The sequence below is a fragment of the Podarcis pityusensis genome (genome assembly GCF_964106645.2).
Source record: "Podarcis pityusensis genome assembly, chromosome: 6".
NCBI classification, from domain to species: Eukaryota; Metazoa; Chordata; class Lepidosauria; order Squamata; family Lacertidae; genus Podarcis; species Podarcis pityusensis.
In genome coordinates this window covers 61011721-61030807 of record NC_138030.1, presented here as the reverse complement: position 1 = coordinate 61030807, position 19087 = coordinate 61011721, and the positions used below count along the sequence as shown (strand labels likewise).

At 43.5% G+C, this 19087-nt stretch overlaps 1 protein-coding gene across 4 annotated transcripts in view; it reads left to right on the top strand.

Annotated features, from left to right (window-relative positions):
- The window catches only part of KANK4 (KN motif and ankyrin repeat domains 4), a 64805-nt gene that overhangs the window by 13001 nt on the left and 32717 nt on the right, over positions 1-19087 (top strand). For 2 of the 4 annotated variants that reach the window (XM_081011740.1, XM_081011736.1), the window contains exon 1: positions 10306-10446. The exons of the other annotated variants lie outside the window; for them this stretch is intronic. The gene's annotated coding sequence lies outside the window, so the exon portion shown is untranslated. Of the gene's footprint in view, positions 1-10305; positions 10447-19087 lie in introns of those variants that run through there. 4 annotated transcript variants of the gene reach the window in all.

Genomic DNA, 19087 nt, shown 5'->3' with positions numbered 1-19087 from the left:
TGAACCATTACGTGTAGTGCTGTATATAAGGAAACCATTACGATTGTAACTAACGCCTTATCTCGGTGGGGAGGGGTGTTATGTACTGAAGTTCTCACCCTGGGCCAGCAGGGGGATACTGTAGATAGTTATGCAAATGAAGGATCGAAAGTGACGTTCAGTGATTGGATAGTTTGTATGCAAATGAAGGATCGAAAAGTGACGTTCTGTGATTGGATAGTTTTAGAAAGTTGCAACAGTTACAATTGTTCTGGAGCTCTATATAAGCAGGCTGACTGAGCTCCTCAGTTAGTTCTGTTCTGGCATCTGAATAAAGAAGAGCTATTTGAAGAATTGCTGTGTCGTCTGATATGTTCACCCACAACTTAACAGATAGGAAAGCATTGACCAAAGTATTGGTAGCTAGCCATGACTCTTAGACTAGGGGAGGAATGGGAAAGCTGTGGCCAGATGTTGTTGGGCTATAACTCCCATTATCCCCGATTATCGGCCATGCTTTATTCCCTAACAAGTACATTTAAGGTTGCAGCTCACAATGTGTCATCTTAAATGCATTTTAACTGGTGAAAGTTCTACTGAAATTAGTGGGACTTCCTTATAAATGCACTTAGGATTCTTCAGCCAATTCTGAACGGTACAGCCATGTGCTCAGTTTAATACATGCTCCTCATGAAATAGCTTTTTATAACAAATATAAATATCACTCTGTCTGGCTGAGGTAAAGCATGCTGGTTTCTAATTTCTTTGAGACATCTATCAATAGCTACGTCTGCCTGCAAAATATAGCTTAATTTTTCATTCTGTTTTTAGACGGAAATATGCACAGCCTTAATCTTAAACCTTTGCACGCTGAGCACCAGAAGAAAATAAATTGCGAGCTGGAAAATGGAACTAAAACAAAGGCAATTGAAAATGACTTCGAGAGAAAAATAAACTCATTTTTCCTAAAAGAAGGATTTTAAAACATAGTATTGAAACACTTGCTCTGAATTAATCCCGCTGAAGTATATGTAAAAGTTTGGAGGCTGAGGGTTACAAATACAGTTGTACCTCAGAAGTCCTGCAGCCAATCGGAAGCCGCGTCGGACGTTTGGGTTCCAAAGAACGTTTGCAAACTGGAACACTCACTTCCGGGTTTGCAGCGTTCAGGAGCCAAAACGTTTGAATTGGAAGGCGTTCGGGATCCAAAGTACAACTGTATAGGAAAGAACCCTCACATTCCAGAGTTATACTGCGTTCTTCTAAGTGCATAGCACTATTTGTATGTTGTTTACATGGCTGATGGCTGTATACATTACACACATTTAAAGCAAACACCTCATGAATCTTGGGAACTGTAGTTTCAGGGTGCTGATGACCCTGTGAGGGGTAAACTACAGTTCTTGGCATTCTTTTTCAGGGTAACATGTTTAAAAATATGGTGTATGCACATATAATGTGTGATGTATACACATTTGGTGTATACACACAACAGCTCACATGGTTTTTAAAGCTTGGCAACTCCAGGTAAATTGGTTTGGCAGTATGTTTACATGAAGAACTTCCCAATGCTTTAAAAGCTATCCAAGTCCACAAGCGGAAGGAAAAATAAAATTATTGATTGCAAGGCTTACCTAGAATAAATAAAGTTAGACAGTTTCTGGTCTTTTGAGAGTTGGCTTGTGAATGTTTTCACACAAGACTGGATTGTTGGAAGTATCTCTCTAACAAGACTGGGGCACTAGTTCCTCCTAAATCCACTTACATATACAGACCAGTCTTCCAGAGTCAGAGAGAAAACACGGATGTGCCAAGAAAGCATTATCCTACAAATTAAATATTACCAGATATTAAAATAAGCAAGTCAAACTGAAAAACCTTCAGGGTTACCTGCCAATGTGACGTGGAGTAAGAAAAAGTATTAGCTCTAAATATGATAGTCAGAAGCTCCCATTTCAGTGTATATTATTTTGGCTTTCTTTCTTTTTTTAACCTACCCGACTTTCATTTGAATGGCCCTCAAACACAACTTTTAAAGCAAAAATATATCAGGTTTGCTCCTAACTGCATTTGTGATGGGAAAAGTACATTCTTCATGTCAATGCATCATAGAGGAAGATGATTGTGTGGAACAAAAACAGCAGTTAAACAGACAAAGGCACCCTTCCAATCCTTGTCTATTTGAAAAACGGAAGGATTGATTAGTCTATTTTAGTTCCCATTACTTGTGCTCTTTGCATTTCTGACTGCCTGATATTATATTCGTAGCTGGCCATGTCTGCATTGGTTGCATATCGTACAAGCAAATTGGCTCCAGACAATCTCACAAGAGCTAGACACCCCATATAAAAGGTAAAGGTAAAGGGAACCGCCGACCGTCTGATCGCCTAGTCCTAGGCTCTGTGGTTTAACCCACAGCGCCACCCGCAGGCAATGCTTGAAGCACAACAGCAAGCCATCCCACTTTTTTACAGATGGACCCTACTTCTTTTTATGCTCAATCTATCCAAACCAACCCACTTCCTTCCCTTTTCCCTCCCACATTCAAAACATCCAGCCTCATTCCACTTCCTTTCCTTTCTTTTTTAAACTTCCTTCTCCCCTCTCCACCAACTAAGATGCTGGAAATACGGGGGGTGGGGGGAATTTGCATACATATTCTCAAGCAAGGTTTACCATTGAGCCTCGATTTTTCTCTTCACAGTAATGGGCTTGCAGCCCAAGCTGCGCTCCCCTAGAACCTGGTAGAGCGCACCCATTTTCTATCACCCTCCTCCGCGTTTGGGGCCCTGAGACACACAATCTGCTCATGGTGATACATGAGCTCATGGTGATACTTTTGCTTCCACATCTGCTGTCAGTTCCCCTAGACATACAAGGTCAAAGGGCACATTCTGGATCTTCACATGTCAAGACAATAAGAATCAATTTTAATTTTCAAAAGACAGAGCTATCGCTGAAGAAGATCACTAAATGCTACTAATTTCTTTAGACCCCAGGGGTCTTGGAAGGTAATCTCATTAAGGTGAAATACTGCCTAAGTGCAGCTGTGGGACTCAGCCTTAACCTTCAATTCACATTGCATTGCTTACTAGCATTGTTGGATTAAATACTGTTTTATCTGACTCATGGATTAATACTCATCTCAGAACTATCATAAAATATAAGGTAAGGATGGCCTCGTGAGAAGGTGTACTGTACTGCCACCACCCTTCCCGCTCTCTGTCCCATCTGCTCAACATGACAAGTTCTCAATGCATGTTTCAGAAGGAAAATAATCACTTGCGTTATTCTTCCCACCTTTATTCTATATTGGAAAAGGATGCCTGAGAATTTGCCCTTGAGGACGTATGTAGAAGTTGGAAAATAAGGACAATTAGGCTGTGCTACACACACCCATTTACTTTGCAGCCTCTCCTCATATGAATTGACTCAGAAACTGTGGCCATCATCTGAAGCCCTTCTTTGTGTGCCTCTTCCACAAGAAGTCTGGAGGGTGGAAACACAAGAACGGGCCTTTTCTGTGGTGGCTCCCCACTTGTGGAATGCTCTCCCAAGGGAGGCTCACCCGGCAGCTTCGTTACATATATTTAGGTAGGGTTGCCATATTTTGAAGAGTAAAAATAGAGGGACATCTTTGCTGACTTCTACTTTTCACTCTGGATTGCTATGGTGACTCTCATTTTACATACCCATGAAAAAGAGGACATATGGCAACCCTAATTTTAAGCGCCAGGCAAAAACATTCTTCTTCTCCTAGGCCTTTGGCTAATTAAACAATCTAGGGCCTTTTAAACTGGGAGGGGGAGAGAGGGAATATTGTTTTTGTTTGTTACTATGGTATGCATTTTTGTGTTCTTGTGGTCTTTGGATGAGGGGTGGTATAGAAATTTAATAAATAAATAATATTTTTTAAAAAAAATAAAATCAATGTTAACCACAACCCATAGCTATCCTGTATCTACCCTGTAGTTTATTTTGAAATGCTGACCGTGCACACATTACTGGCTAAAAACACAGAAGTCAGTATGGTTGTATTTCTAAGTCGCCTGATGTTTGCCTGTTATGTATTGAAGTTCTCACCCTAGCCACCAGGGGGTATTAAGCACAGTGGTACCTCGGGTTAAGTACTTAATTCGTTCCGGAGGTCCGTTCTTAACCTGAAACTGTTCTTAACCTGACGCACCACTTTAGCTAATGGGGCCTCCTGCTGCTGCCGCGCCGCCGAAGCACGATTTCTGTTCTCATCCTAAAGCAAAGTTCTTAACCCAAGGTAATATTTCTGGGTTAGCGGAGTCTGTAACCTGAAGTGTATGTAACCTGAAGCGTATGTAACCCGAGGCACCACTGTATGTAGTTTTCACTCAGGTCCAGGTCCAGGTAAGTTAATTTAGGCGGGAAACCCTGGGCTGCTGTTGTTACAATGTTGACAGCCGGCTGCCTATAAAAGCAGGCCGGCTGAGCTGTTTGCTGTTCAGTTCAGTCCCAGCTTACTTATAAAGAACTACTTGGAGAAATCTCTGTCTGCTATGTCCACCCACTACAGTGGTACCTCGGGTTACATACGCTTCGGGTTACATACGCTTCAGGTTACAGATTCCGCTAACCCAGAAATAGTACCTCGGGTTAAGAACTTTGCTTCAGGATGAGAACAGAAATCGTGCTCCGGCGGCATGGCGGCAGCGGGAGGCCCCATTAGCTAAAGTGGTGCTTCAGGTTAAGAACAGTTTCAAGTTAAGAACAGACCTCCGGAACGAATTAAGTACTTAACCCGAGGAACCACTGTACTTAATACTGCCCACACCAGTGGGTGGAGAGTGGGAATGGATGTCCTTATATGGCTGAAGTTTTCAAATCAGATCAAAGCTGGTTTGGGGAAAAATTCATCAGAACACAGTGTTTTCCAATAAACTATAGGACAGGTGTGGATTGCAGCGAACTGTGTGTACGGAGCTTCATAATCTAATGTTAGGAGTATGGATGCATTCTCTACCCCCAACCAAATTGTGAAATAAAGGGCTAGCTGCATTTTAAGCTAGTATTGCATACACAGCCTTACAGCAGCTAAACCTGAGTAACTGTAGGTGTAGTCAGAAAAAGTTATTGATGTCAAATATTTGTCAGTGCTTCAGTTCAAATTTACACCTCTGTTGCTGTTATTTTTCCAGACTAGAAGTGAAAATCATTGTTAAATCCAGCTAGCTTGAGATGTATGAAACATCCACTATATCTTCTCAAGCAATGTTCACCTTTTGTTTTCTCCATTAACATTTCAGATTATAATCTTTTCCCTTTTTTGCACATTCACCAAGCAGCAGAGGTGGTGGCTCAAATCCTCTGATCTTATCCTTGAATAAATATAAATCTCAGATAGCCAAAAGCTGGAGATAAACCACACAAATTATATGGCATACTACCTCTGAAGCATCTGGAATTGGCTGTATATTTTAAAAATTGAAAAATGCCCATTGGTCATTGCAAGTGTATTGCTCATAGCTTGAAAAATGAAGGAAACAGCTTTTTAATTGTATTTTTTAAAAACCACAACAACACATGAATATCCCAAGTTATTCTCTGTTGTAAGTAAACCCCTGTATGATTTACTCCCAAACTGACAATATTACTTCTCCCTCTGAATATAATACTAGGGTGGTCATTTATGTCTAAGGGGGGAAAATGACAGAGATTTGAATACAATTAGCATATACCACTAGAGAGATAGATAGACTGCCTGCCTGTTCAGTTTGTTGTCTAGGTGCCCGCTGTTGATGGACAACTAGAATGGCCCTGCTCTCCTTTCTTCTGATGAATTTAAACCAGACTTGGGTCAGACAATCCTTCAGTAACAACCCTGTCTTCTGCAAACTAGTGCAAATGGCTACTTTATTCTCAATCCTAAACTCTCACTTTCTTGCATTTTAAAAAAAGTGTAATGATAGCTCAGTCGGTAAAGCATCAGACTCTTAATCTGTGTCTTGAACCCCTGGCCTACCTGGCAGCAAGTCAAAATGTTGCATCCGAAGTCCAAAATCCGGGGGTCATGCAGCCACACAAGCCAAGTCCAAAGTCAAGGAAACGTAGTCCAGGTCCAAGTAGCCAAGTGTGAAGTTCCACAATCAGCATACAGTTCAGAGTCAAACCCAAAGCAGAACCCCAGAGAAATCCAGGAGCATCCAAGCCAAAGTGCCTCAACATGGGCAGCTGAGCAGACACAGCACCTCAGCTCTGCTTCCCTCTTTGCATGCTGATTGCAGCATCGCAGCATCTGGGCTTGATGAGGCAGGTGACCCACACCTGTTCTGAGCCTATCACACACTTCCTCCCAGAGTTAGCGAGCCCCACCTGGCCAACTAGGGAGCTGGGCTGTGGGCTGTGGGCTATTGCCTACCTCAGCCTCCTACAGTGCCACTCCTGCTGCTCCCAACGCCTCAGAGCCCACTGTGTTCATGATGGGTCCTGCTGCTCCGGTTCCTGTGCATTGACAGCCATCCCCTTGCCATCCTACATCACCTTGTGAGTACAGTCCTTCCTTCCCTATCCCCTGCTTGCTCTGGTTTGTCCCAGTCCCAGCCTCGCCCCTCGCCAGGATATTCTTCCTCCTCCTCACCATCGTCCTGCCAGTTCATGACAATCTGAGGGTTGTAGGTTCAGGAGCCTCAGGTTTTACTATCTTTGGTTTCTGTTTTATTAAGTTTTACTAGTCAGAGATTTTAAGTTATACCTTTTGTTGCTGGCCAATATCTGTGCTCTTTGATTCCTGCTGCTTGCATAGCAATCTAACCTCACATGTTAAATTTGCAAGAACACCAGCAACACCTAAGTCTAGGAAATAGTACCTTTGTTGCATAACTGGGCCAACCAATGCTGTATATCTTGTGAAACTATATTGGGTGGATTGACTCAGGAGCACATTTCCAGAAGAGAAAAGAAAATGTATTTCTAGCCATAAATAGTTTATTGCTGAGAAACAAGTTGGGAAGGATGAATTTCCCCCTTCTAGGGCATCTTGCTCTTAGCACCGGAGTAGCATTGCATTGCTGGTTTCAGTATAAGGAGAAAGATTGATGAGTGGGACTTGGTGTGTCTGGGAACCTGATCTTGCATTAATGAGAGCACTGCTATACGACTGCCAAGTGTCTCCTGTCCAGGAGCAGACAGAAGGCCAAAGAGCAAAACAGAGTGCATACCTAACAGTCTCATTTGCATTGCTGGAACAACACAAGCCCAAGCAAGGCCATGTCTTGTCAGATTCTCAGTGTAAGTGTGTGAACCGTGTGTTGTGTTGGGTGCAAACAGTGCTTGTTTTCATATTCTAATTTATTTAAGCGTGTACTATTCCCTAGTAATAAGACAGATTTTTTTTAAGTGCTTTCTCTGTGTTTGAACCGTATCACAAGACAACCCAAAAGCAGCAGCAGCTGAAATAATCACTGATTTAGAAATGGCAAGAGGCAACTATCTCAAGATGTTTCCCACTTGTCATATGTTTGGCAATGATAGCTTGGGTCCATGTTCCAGTCTGTTAAAGCCTGGAGGCTACTTGAAAGGGTAGATAGAATAGAGGGCATCCAAAGATGCTTGAAAAATGTGTGGGCCATTTTATAGGACCCCACCTCCACCCCCTGACAGTTTGGTACTGGCCACTGAAAAGATGTGTGGTAGCTCTCTTCTCCCCTCTGCTCATGGAGAAAGGACATAGCTGGGCAAATATCTGGATATTTCCTCAACATTGAGAAGACCGTCTTGCAATGACTTCTGGAATTCCAGTTCTGCACATGGAAAGGGAGTTCAGATGGCCCATTGCTCACCACAATGGCAGCTGCATGTGTTGGCTCTAAGCTTCCTAGTCATAGCATGCCTGTGTTGGGGCCCAAAGATGTGCTGGGCTAATACACCATGGCATTAAGCTTTTGCACCAACCACTTTTCTGGTACGTGGCACAATACTTATGAAATGACAACATTGTGACCTACATGGGTCATGCAATTCTATGAAAGCTTCCTTGAAATGGATGGTGCTACTTTACCTACCATGTATTAACAAAGCTTGTTGTTTCACAGGCTTCTTTGGGCATCCTACTATATTCTGGGATATTTTTATGAACAAGCAGTTTATACATTTTCATATATATAAAATAAATAAGAACGGTCATATACTTAATTGGTCATAACCACAGTAGAAGCATATTTCTAGTGCAGGGTCAGCATCCATTGTAGTTTTATTCTGCAGCATTCATTAGTGAATGGCTGTGTGCAAACTACACCTTTAAAGCACATTCAAAACCCATTTCCTCCGTCAAAGAATTCTGGACATTGTAGTTTGTTAAGGGTTGCTGGAATGCTGCATTCAGATTGGTTATAATGCTAGAGCTTCTGTCTTGATTTTTCATGTTCCTTTTACACTGCAGTACCTGTTGAGTTACGGAACTGTGGTTTTCTGAGTGATTTTCCATGTCAGACTAAGTTTTAAATAGCAGGAAAGAATGCAACGTTAGGATACTTCCCCAACTTTCATCATGTGATATTGCACTGCAAAACTTCATGGATTTTCCAAGTTAACAAGCTTGCAAATGGATGAAACAAATAACACAGAAAAAAGTGTCAAACTTCCACTAGATTCCCAGAAGTGGCATTTAGATCCTGGAAAGATTACATTAAACCTGGAAATTATCAGTTAAGGATAATTTCAGGATAATGGAGTAAGTGTGGACTGAACGCGGTCAGGGTTACAATTAGCAGAAACCCTTAACAAACAACAGTGCCCAAAATTATTTGAGGGAAATAATGTGCTTTTAGCATGTGCAAACCCACAGCTTGACAACAATGTACTTAGAGCACCGTCCTGTGTATGTCTACTCAGAAGCCAATCCTAATACATTCAATAGGACACACTTCAAAGTATAATGTGTACAGGACTGCAACCGGACTCAGTTTGTTAAAAAACCAAATCTTGAAAAAAGTACATTGTGTTCTGTACATATCCCATTATTCCTGCACAATGCCACACACACACACACACACACACACACACACACAGATCATCACAACAACCCTGTGAAGTACTTTTGGCTGCAAAAAGGACACTGGACGTAGTCACCCAATGAGCTTCATGGCTGAGCAGGGACTCCTGCCTATTGGAAACATATCCATGTATAAAGGTGAGGTTTGAAATTTTCTCAGACATATTTTATCCTCTCCAAATATTTACATACACAGATATCAAGTTTCCCTGCTCTGGCCGGATTATGAGCTTTGAAGCTGGTAGTGACACGGTTAAGGCACTATTGTTCTACGAAGTGCTTATCCGTGAGCATATTGTTTCAGATGGAATATATATATAACATGAGAAAAATCTTGTTTGCTGAAGTCTTCTGTAACTTCAAAATTTGCATACTTAGATGCCAAAAGATGTCTGTCCCATAAAAGATATTAACTGGTTTAATTTCCACTGTTGCTGGCAAGAAGCCAGTTCACACACTCTATGAAGAGGTGTGTGAAAATCCCAAAGGAGGTGGACCTAGATATGGGCACTGTTCATGCTCAAAAGCATTCTCGTTACATTTATTACACCTTCCGAGAATGAACCCCAGTACTGTATTCCAAACAATTGACTTCTGGATCACACTAGAGCTCTGTTTGCTGCAATTAAGGTCTGCAGTCACGGTCACCGTTTGAAGTATTCCAAACCTTTGCATGCAAATTACAGCCTCGAGATAGAAATTATCTCCAGAATGCACTTTGAAAACGAGCAGGAAGAAAGGGCAGCAATGCGGTTCAAACCCCCTTGGGCGCAAAAACCACTGGATGACCTTGGCTTGGTCACCGTCTCTCAGCCTGCCCTACATCACAAGGTTGTTGTTGGAACAGGGCTAAAAATGCGAGAAATGAAGAGGCGGCCCTGAAGTCCTTGGGGTGAAGAAGGGCGGGCTAGAAATGCTAGAGAGAAAAGGAGAGGTCAGAGGGAACGATCTGCGAAGCCCGCCCCGCCCCAATAACTCTGCCCTAACTACCTTTGCTCTCACGGCTTTTCGCGGGGCTCACTTCGAAATAAGCACACGTAAGCCCAACGGCCACGAAGGAGATGCGTGCACACATATAGGACACTCGAATGCTTCCTTTTAACAGGATCACGAAAGGTGGCTGTCTGTGCGCGCCAGCCGAAGCAGCGCAGGGGAGGGGGCAGCGTCTCTCTCTCTCTCTTTTGCAACGCCAGAGCATTGTGGGCAGATTTTCCCCTGCAGCGAGCAAGGAGGCTCATAAACTCTGCAAAGAAGCCCCGCTTGCTTCTCCAGCACCTCGCCGGACTCCAGAGAGCGCTGTGCAGCCGGCCCAGGGAGGGGAGCTGCAGGAGCATCAACCGCCCCAACCCCGGCCGGCGCAGGAGGGCAAAGGAGCCCCGGGCGGACACCTCCTCGGCGCGGCCGGGGGGCTCACTCCGGCCAGCTGCAGTCCCAGCCACGGGGCCCAGGTAAAGGAAACTTGCCTCCTTCTTTGTGCGCCTTCGCTTCCGCGCCGGCAGAGCTCAAGGTCTGGGCTGCAGCTGCTGCTGCTGCTGTTGCCGCCTCCCCATTGCAAAGGACCAATGGGACTTTTAAAAAACATTTTGCTCCCGGGGCTCGATCGCCAAGAGATCGGGATCTTCCGATCCTAGAACAGGCTGGCCAGAAATAAGGATGGGGGAGAGAGAGCAAGAGGCTCAAAGGGGGTGTGGGTGCGGCGAAGAAATTTGGGGGAGAGTCGATGGTGGCGGGACTGAAGCTGCGCAGCGCGAGAAGGCAGCTTCGAGTCGGTTTATCCGGAGAAATGCGAACTGAGGCTCTATATTATTATTATTATTATTATTATTATTATTATTATTATCATGATGATGAATGGTGATGATAAGGACTCTTTTCCCTTGGGCAGTTTGCTGCTTCCCAAAGTGCTCGCTCGCTGGCATGGAGCGGCTGCCCCCTACAGGATCATGCTCAAAGGGAAGACATGTAATCTGTCCCTGCCGTGTTGAAAACCAAGGACAGGAAAAGCCCGGCGCTTTAAGAGAAGCGCCACTCAGCGCCACTGATGGGTCCTCCTTGTCACTTGCTGAGTTCAGCAGATCTCCCGTTGTCGGTGCCTTTCTTTTTTACCTTGCTCAGCTCGTTTGTCTGCTGCTGCGATTCGGGTTCTCCTCCCGATCGGTTTAAACAGGGTAGGGACTCAGACCTCAGAGGCATGAAAGGAGAAACATAGAAAGAGTGCTCCTGAGCAAGCACAGAGTGCTTTCTCCCTCAGCAAGTCACCCCACCCATTTAACTTCTGTGTCTTTAAAGTGTCTGGTTGTGGGGAGAGGTACAGGTTCTGTTGTATTTAGAATACCAGTGATTTTGTGTTGGGAAGGCTCCAGAAGAGTATCTGAGTTAAATAATTTCTAGAGTCAGGGCTACATCGCATGTCCTAATTTTTGACATAGAATCATAGACATGTCAGAAACAACCTCACAATCCCCTTCCCTTGATGTAATTGCTGTTTTATTTGAATTGAAAGCACAGGTATTGTGTGATTGGACTCGTTTGTGGATAGCAAACTCTTACAACTATTGATGGTCAGACACGCCTCCTCAGTTCATCCCTCCTGATAGCATCCTGGCATTTATTTATGTTAACGTATAGGTTACCTGTTCCAGGGGCAGAGAGTGACTTACATATCTGATACTTCATACAAAGAACAGACAGGTGCCAAGGGATTCACAATTCCCTTCCGGTTCTCTTTTTAACTCCTTTGTCCAAAACCAAGGGGTTTCTTTTCCCAGCCTAATGTATTCTGCAGATGTGCAGAGGGATGGCAGGTTTCCTCTTAGTATTACGGCTGTTTCGTGGAAGCCTGATTCCTCTTCTATTAATTTATTTATTGTTGAAAGAAGAGATGTGCGCTCCTGCACTGGTGGGGCAAGGGAAGCACACACTTCCTTTTAAAGAATGAAATACGGAAGGAAAACAAAAAAAGATGTTCTTAAATAGCTAGCTATTGCTTCAGGAGAAGGAAAAGCTTCCTTGAGTTTCCAGATTTTTTTACCTTTTAAAGCAAGGGCGGCTACACTCAGGCCTGAGGGCTGAATATGGTCCTGCAATCCGCTCTGTCCAGCTTGAGGGCCTGTTTCGAGATAAAAGTAGATGGAACACTGGATGTGACTCTTATCTTTCTGCCATAGGCTGCATTCCAGCCATGCGAAATTCAGGTATTTCTATACTCGCACCCGTATACACGTATCTCCCAAGCAATAGGCATATGTGCAGTTCAGGGACGCATCCCAGCTAGGCAAAAGCACTCAAAGAGGGTTTATTGTAGAGCTGGTAAGCACCTGGCCTGTGGAGACTATATGAGGCCTGACAGGAGGCCTGGGAAGATTCCTGAGGGCTACAGCGCTAGGTCTGGTGAGCCACATTGGCCTCTAGGCATAAGGTTCCCCACCCTTGATTTAGGGCTGTTGTTCCAAACTGTCCAGGCTCCCACTAGTCGACGCAGGACTTGGGACTCTTGGCTTGGTTACTACTAAGGGTGTTGTTCCAAAGATGGTCGCGCAGCACAGTCCAAACATAAATCAGGTTACCAGCAGTGTTTTGAAACTCCCATTGTTCTAGGAGCATTTTGCGACAGGGAATTTCATTAACGTGAGCAGTTTCTGAGCTCTGGGCGCAGTACTGCGCTTAAGATTTCAGAATAAAACTGCAGAGTGGAAGGAAAGGAGGACCTTTTTCTCCTTCCCCGCTTCCAGCTACTCTCTGAAGACTGGAGAAGAGACCCTCCTAAGAATATTAGAGGGGTGAGCAGGGGAAGGACTAGACCATGTGAAAAATGAACATAATATTTTAGCTGCAGTTCATTTTCAGCTTTGTATTCTTGTTATATAAAAAAAGTGTGCCTAGACATTCCGTTGTTGCGCCCATAACCCAGGTTTAAGGTGCCATTTAGCTCCTAGCTTTCTAAAACTGATTACAAGGTGTGCAAATCAGCCGCTTAAATCAGAGTTCTAAGTTACAAAGATTGGCATAAATTACGAAGACACCATCCCAGCACTTGGCATGCCCCCTGAGCTCTGCTTTTGGAGAGTGGGGTAGGCACAGCCATTTATGTGTTTACATACTGAGGCATGGGATCGGGCCAGCAAGCGGGCACTTCTGTTAGGAGGCTGGGTCCACTTGCGCTGGTGCAACCCGTGATGCATCCTTGAAGATGGGAACAGTTGACGGCTCACTATCCGCTCTAGGCTCAGGTGCTCCCCTGAGGGTGGGAAGCACTTCACTGGCTGCAAGTGGAGCTGAGGCCTAGTTAGGCAGCTCTCCCTCAACGCTTGGGGGTGTGCTTTCTCCGAACAAGTGCCTCTCCACGATCTGGGTCAGCACCTCCCAGACCACTGGGTCCCTCCCCAGAATCAGGTTCCACTCTTCCCATTCCTTCTCTGAAGTCAAGAAGTCTCCACAGGACTCAAAACAGCTTCATAAAAATATAGTTGGCAAATAATCTGTAGTCCGAAACCTAAATGCATGCTTATGAATAGAGAGTACTCGTCTGCTATATTTGCAGCATTCATTGCTATATTGCAGCATTTAGAAGTGGAATGACTGTACCATTCCCCCCTCCTTGCTCTTGTTTGTGAGAGAAGTAGTTTGGTTAGATTGCATAGAGACTTGTTTGTACAAGTGAGCCCGGGTGGGTGTGAACAAACGGAGGGGAGCAGAACTGAAGCACACGAAGTCCGAATTGGGTCACTACATTCTGTAGAGTTCAGAGTTGAGAAATTCAGATTCCTATGAAAGGTTTACCTCCCACACTCTTGGGCCTATGAGAGCCTGTTCAGCCAAAATATTTAGGTGCGGTTATCTGCCAAATGAGGAAATAAACAATTTACTTCAAAGCATTGTGTAGGACCAACATAATTCTGGGGAATTAAGAAATTTCTCAGAATTAAGAGATTCTTTTTCACTGCCTTTGTTTTCATATTCTCCCTGGTACAATGTTCCCCCTGATACAATTCTAGGAGCTCATGGTGGCGTACCTGGTTCTCCCCCTCTTCAATTAACTCCCCACAACAACCCTGTGAAGTAGGTCAGCTGAGAGGCAATGACTGGCCCAAGGTCATCCAATGAGCTTCATGGCTGAGTGGGGATTTGAACCCTGGTCTCCCAGGTCCTTGTCCGACACTTTAACCACTACACCACACAGGCTCTGTCATGTGTCATATAACATTACTGTAAACACATCAGAACAAATGTTCAGTGAGGACGGGCATTAGGAAGTGGCCTTTGCTGATATTTGGTGCAGGCTGGGTTTTGTCTTTTAACCTTTATCTCTTGGTGATGTCTGTTTGACACCATTTTGGTTACAAGACAAGGAAATGTCGGCTGGTGAGTCGAATACCGATAAAGAATAAGCAAAGCGCAGCTTCCTTAAGTGGCAGTCTCCACTTGGCAGAGCAGGATATATGTGGCTCCCATCCCAAACCAATTGGGCCATTAATCATCATGAAACATGTAGGGCGAGCTAAAGACGAGGCACTTAATTCTGGTCACAAATTAGTCTAAAACCTGTGTGATAGCACCGGCTCAAATGGAGGCACCTTAGCATTTAAATGCTGATAGCAAAAACAGGTGTTAGATTCTCAAAACCTCTTCGCAGAGGTTATAAAAAATGCCCATGTTAAATCAAACACTCATTTCAGTTTTTAATAACTTCACAGGGCCTGGCTGAACTGTCTGTGGAGACTTTTTGGGGTCACAAGTGACTCCTTAAAAAACAAACACACATGGTTAAGGTTTGCAGGCCTGTTTCCCCACCCCCTCAACCTCCACTATTCCACATGATGAACATGCCTTTATGCTTTTGTCTTGTTCCATGATCACAATATGAAAATTATGAAGAGAAGTCATACCCACCAAACCACTAATTTTCATAGAAAGCAGGAGCCCACTTCTGAAAAGGTGTTCACATACTGTACCTGAGGTTGATGGGGGCAGAAAACTGTCTCACAGACAGAGGGTCATTCCAGACAAGTGTCCCCCAACTTGGTGCCCACCAGATATTTGGAACTCCAGTCCCCCTCAGCCCAAGTCAACAGCCAGGATTATGGAAGCTGTAGCTAGAAACATTAGGGGGTGGGGAGCCCAAGGTCACAGAAGGCTGTTCTACCTGTTGGTCTTAACTTTGCTGGATTGCCATATGTAGGACATAGAACAATGTGCATGATGGACAGCAGAATCTAAGTATCAACCACACAAAATAAGCTCATTGGAAACCACTCAATGTTGCATATTTATTATAGACATTGTTCTCCAGTTGTCTGCATAACAGAACTTCTGCTGTGCCACCAATTCACAGTGTGAACAAAATAGCATTTTTGTCTAGCTTTGTAAAAACATAATTCTCCCAGCATTTGGTGTGTTGGGAGGTGTTGACCTGCACTCAAGGCTACATATGACTAAAGGATAAGCTAGTTTGGGAGAGGCAAGGTTGCCTTTGTCTGACGTCCAAGTTCTTATCCCAGAGAAGTCAATGCGAGCTTTGTCGTTGACTTCAGTGGGTTAATGATTTACTCTTTAGAAAATGCCTTGCTTTTTCTCTTTGCCAGAACCTGTTAAAGGATGCAACATAATGAAATATAGAAATGATTCTGCAAACTATATCCTAATGGGAGATAGGTCAGGGGTTTGTTTGTTTGTTTGTTTGTTTGTTTCTACAAAACATTTAGCCACACTTCCCCCTCAGAATTTTGGAGAGGGGCATTATATGCCTTAGAATCTGCTCAGAAGACATTCAATCAAAGTAGCCCTACGTCTAAGGAGAAAACGGCATTTTAAGTCAAAAATGGATGGCTGAGTATAGTCATTACTGCCATCTTGTTAAATGGCTATTTAACTGCCTATGGACTCAGTGGAGGTTTTGCCAATTATTTTGAAAGTAATTGAGTTCGCATTAAGGTATTCCGAGTTAATTACACAGCAGCCAGCTTTGTTTATCCAAGTCTCATAAGGTCCATAGACAAACAACAACAACAATGATTTAGAAATTTAAGGAGTGCCCTGTGATAAATATAGCTTACCACCAGGGGCTGATTTTTTTAAATCACCGGCTTGTCATGTTTAATAGTGTAGTCGCTAGTCGCAACTGAGGAGTCTCATGGTGCAGGTTGCACATGCTGCAAATGTGTGGGTTGAATAGGAGTGTGGAAGTAAGCACACAGACAGTAGCCGATCACAGCAACACCAATTCCATTCCTTCGAAATCTCTTCTACTGTGTGCTTCCCAGTGCTTCTCACTATCAGTGTCCCATCTTGCACGTGGCTGTGACAGATGTTTCATGACTAATTTCCAAACAATTGAGTACTCCAAACGGTACAAGGATTTGCCTTCTTATAGCCATGTGAAAGCATCTTGCAGGAGCTGTCTAACAACTGTAAGGAGGTTTCTTTCTAAACCTTTACTTCTCTAGTATATCAGTAGGGGCCATAGGAGGGAGGTTTCCCAAGTCACCTTTGCTCTAGAGTCCAGCTCAGCTGTTGCGCTGAGTCCAAGGAACTTCAGAACAGTATTAGTCAAGGAGAGTGAGCCTTCTAACACAGAACTTTGTATGGAATAATTGCTCACAGATTACCTGATTTATTTAATTTTGTCTAATCTCCTTGTAATGGCAGAAACTAAAGGGCATCTTTGCCCAAGGAAATTTATTTCATGGGTTAATAAAGCACGAAGTCCATGCAGTGCATGGAGTCTCCTGGGGGAGTCTCAAATTCAGGAACCCTTCTATGCCTCCAAGAGTTTTGTTAGTCTAGAGTTTAACTGGAACATTAGAGGTGGTGTATTTAACCTTACGTGGCAGAAGAAAGGAATAATTTGTGGTGTATGCTCTGTATAAAAAATACTCTCAAGTTGAAACACTGGTGAAATTATGATGGGCAGAAGCTTTAACTAATGTGCCTAAAGTCTCTGAAACGCTGTGTTTGTTTTGCAATATCATATGAGTGGTATTCAAACTAACTTTTATACAGAGTGGACCTATTAAAATTAATGCCCCTAGCTTAGTCATGCTCATTTAATTTGAGTGGGTCTGCTGTGAGTAAACCCTAGCTGAATAACACCGTATGTGTTTTCATATTTATGAAACTAATCAAAATTATTATGTGAACCGCCCTGAGATCTTATGATGAAGTGCGGTATATACATCTAATAGATAAATAAATTACCCCCTCCCAAAACCCCATCACCACCAATGTCCCATTGAACAGGTGAGTTTTAATTTTGGATAAGTATACATAAGATTGCTCAGTAAATCTATAAATAAGTTTTAAAAAACCAAATCCATCTCTCATGTTAGCTTATTGTAGGGGTGGGGAACTTTAGGCCTGGGGGCCAAATCCAGCCCTCCTGACTCTGCCCAGGCCGTCCCTCTGCCCCAGGCCATATCCCTCATTGCTCCCGATACATGCCCTTAATTGTGGGGTTGCTGTTTTTTTCCCCAAGGCTTGAATATATATTACCTGTAATAATGCCACAGGCACTGCCTTCCCTGCTTTTGACCACACCTACCACTAGGATATGCCCCTCAGAAGATTGCCCATCAGGGAATGCAGACCTGCAGCTGGAAAAGTTCCCTATCCCTAGCTTAAAGGGACAAATAAAGCTTTCATTACGCTGATTGCAAATTTTCAACACGAGAGAGACAGATGAACTCCTGTGGAGAAAATGCCAAGCAACAGCTCATATCTCTTAGCAAATACTTTCTTTTGATGGGAGACAAGATAGTAGCTATCACAGCATTCAAAATCGGAAGTCATTTAAAGAGAAAAAGAAAAATATGATCTCTTTGCAAATTTCAGTTGCGGGCTGACTGACCTCTACATTGTTTGTACACTTCTTCACCTCTCAGGATTTAATTAAAACTTTCCTACATGGAGAACAAGTTTAAGAAAAAGGACCAGCACTGTGAAGTTGAATCCAAATGCTCCAGAGGAGGTTGCTCTGCACCAAAGGATTTGCTTCATATTCCTGAATACCTGATACTGCCTTTAGAAAACAGCTCTTATATTATTAGTGATCCTCCCAGCAATGTCACAGTTCCACTTGACTGAAACAGAGATCTGATTTTAAAACCAAAGTATGTGCAAAGTTCTGTCAAAACACCTGAGAGGTTTGAGTTTATCATTACAGCTGGTAGATATATGCCTTTTGACAGTCAGATCCTGGCAGGCATAGGATTGGCATGTGTGTGTGTGTGTGTGTGTGTGTGTAAAGGCTTCCAACTGTTAAGAAGATGAGATATCCCCTCACTCCAATGCTGACGGCCTTCCTCTTTGAAAGGATTGCAACAGCTGTCAGTCAGTCAAGCAGTTTTGCACGGCAGAGATAAGAGACTGTTATGTGTGTTTTGTCATTGGTCTTATACTTGTAAGCTGCTTACAAACCACCTTGGCAATGAAGCAGTATATAAATAAAAAGCTCCAGCCTCCAGTTCTGTATCCTAAAGGCTTTGGAGAACCTTTCTCCGCCAGGCACCAGAACAGTATTTGACCAGTAAAATGCTGTTGTATGGAAGGGCGTGGGCAGGACTTGAAATGTAGGATTCTAAAATGGCAGATGGTGCAGAGTGGCCCAGCTCTCTCCCACATGCTTGGGAGGAAATGATGCTTTACTGCAGGTCTTGGTTTGAACAACAGCTGCTCAAATGAGAGAGGATGGTTGGGCTAACTGACAACATATGGTTTCTGGATGCAGTGGGATATCTAGGTCTTGCAATGTGTTATTTACTGAGAATGTTGGCATAGGTTCTCAAGCCTGATGGGTGAGTGTGAGTGGCTTTAATTTCCCAGACTTTTGTTCCCAGTCTTCATGCAAACCCAGGATTGTGATGCGGCACTACAGATCATCCAATGGAGACTTCATGATGACATTCTTACATTTTTATTATACAGAGAGAAAAATATTTTCCTTTAAATGCTTTTGAATGTCTAAATCTTTTATTTTGTTATGTTTCTGCACATATTATTGGATAGCACATAAAAGAGTGATTAATCAAATGCCAATGCAGAATTTCAGCCTATGTTGCTCCTCCATCATTCAGCCAATGGAAACACAAAAGCATC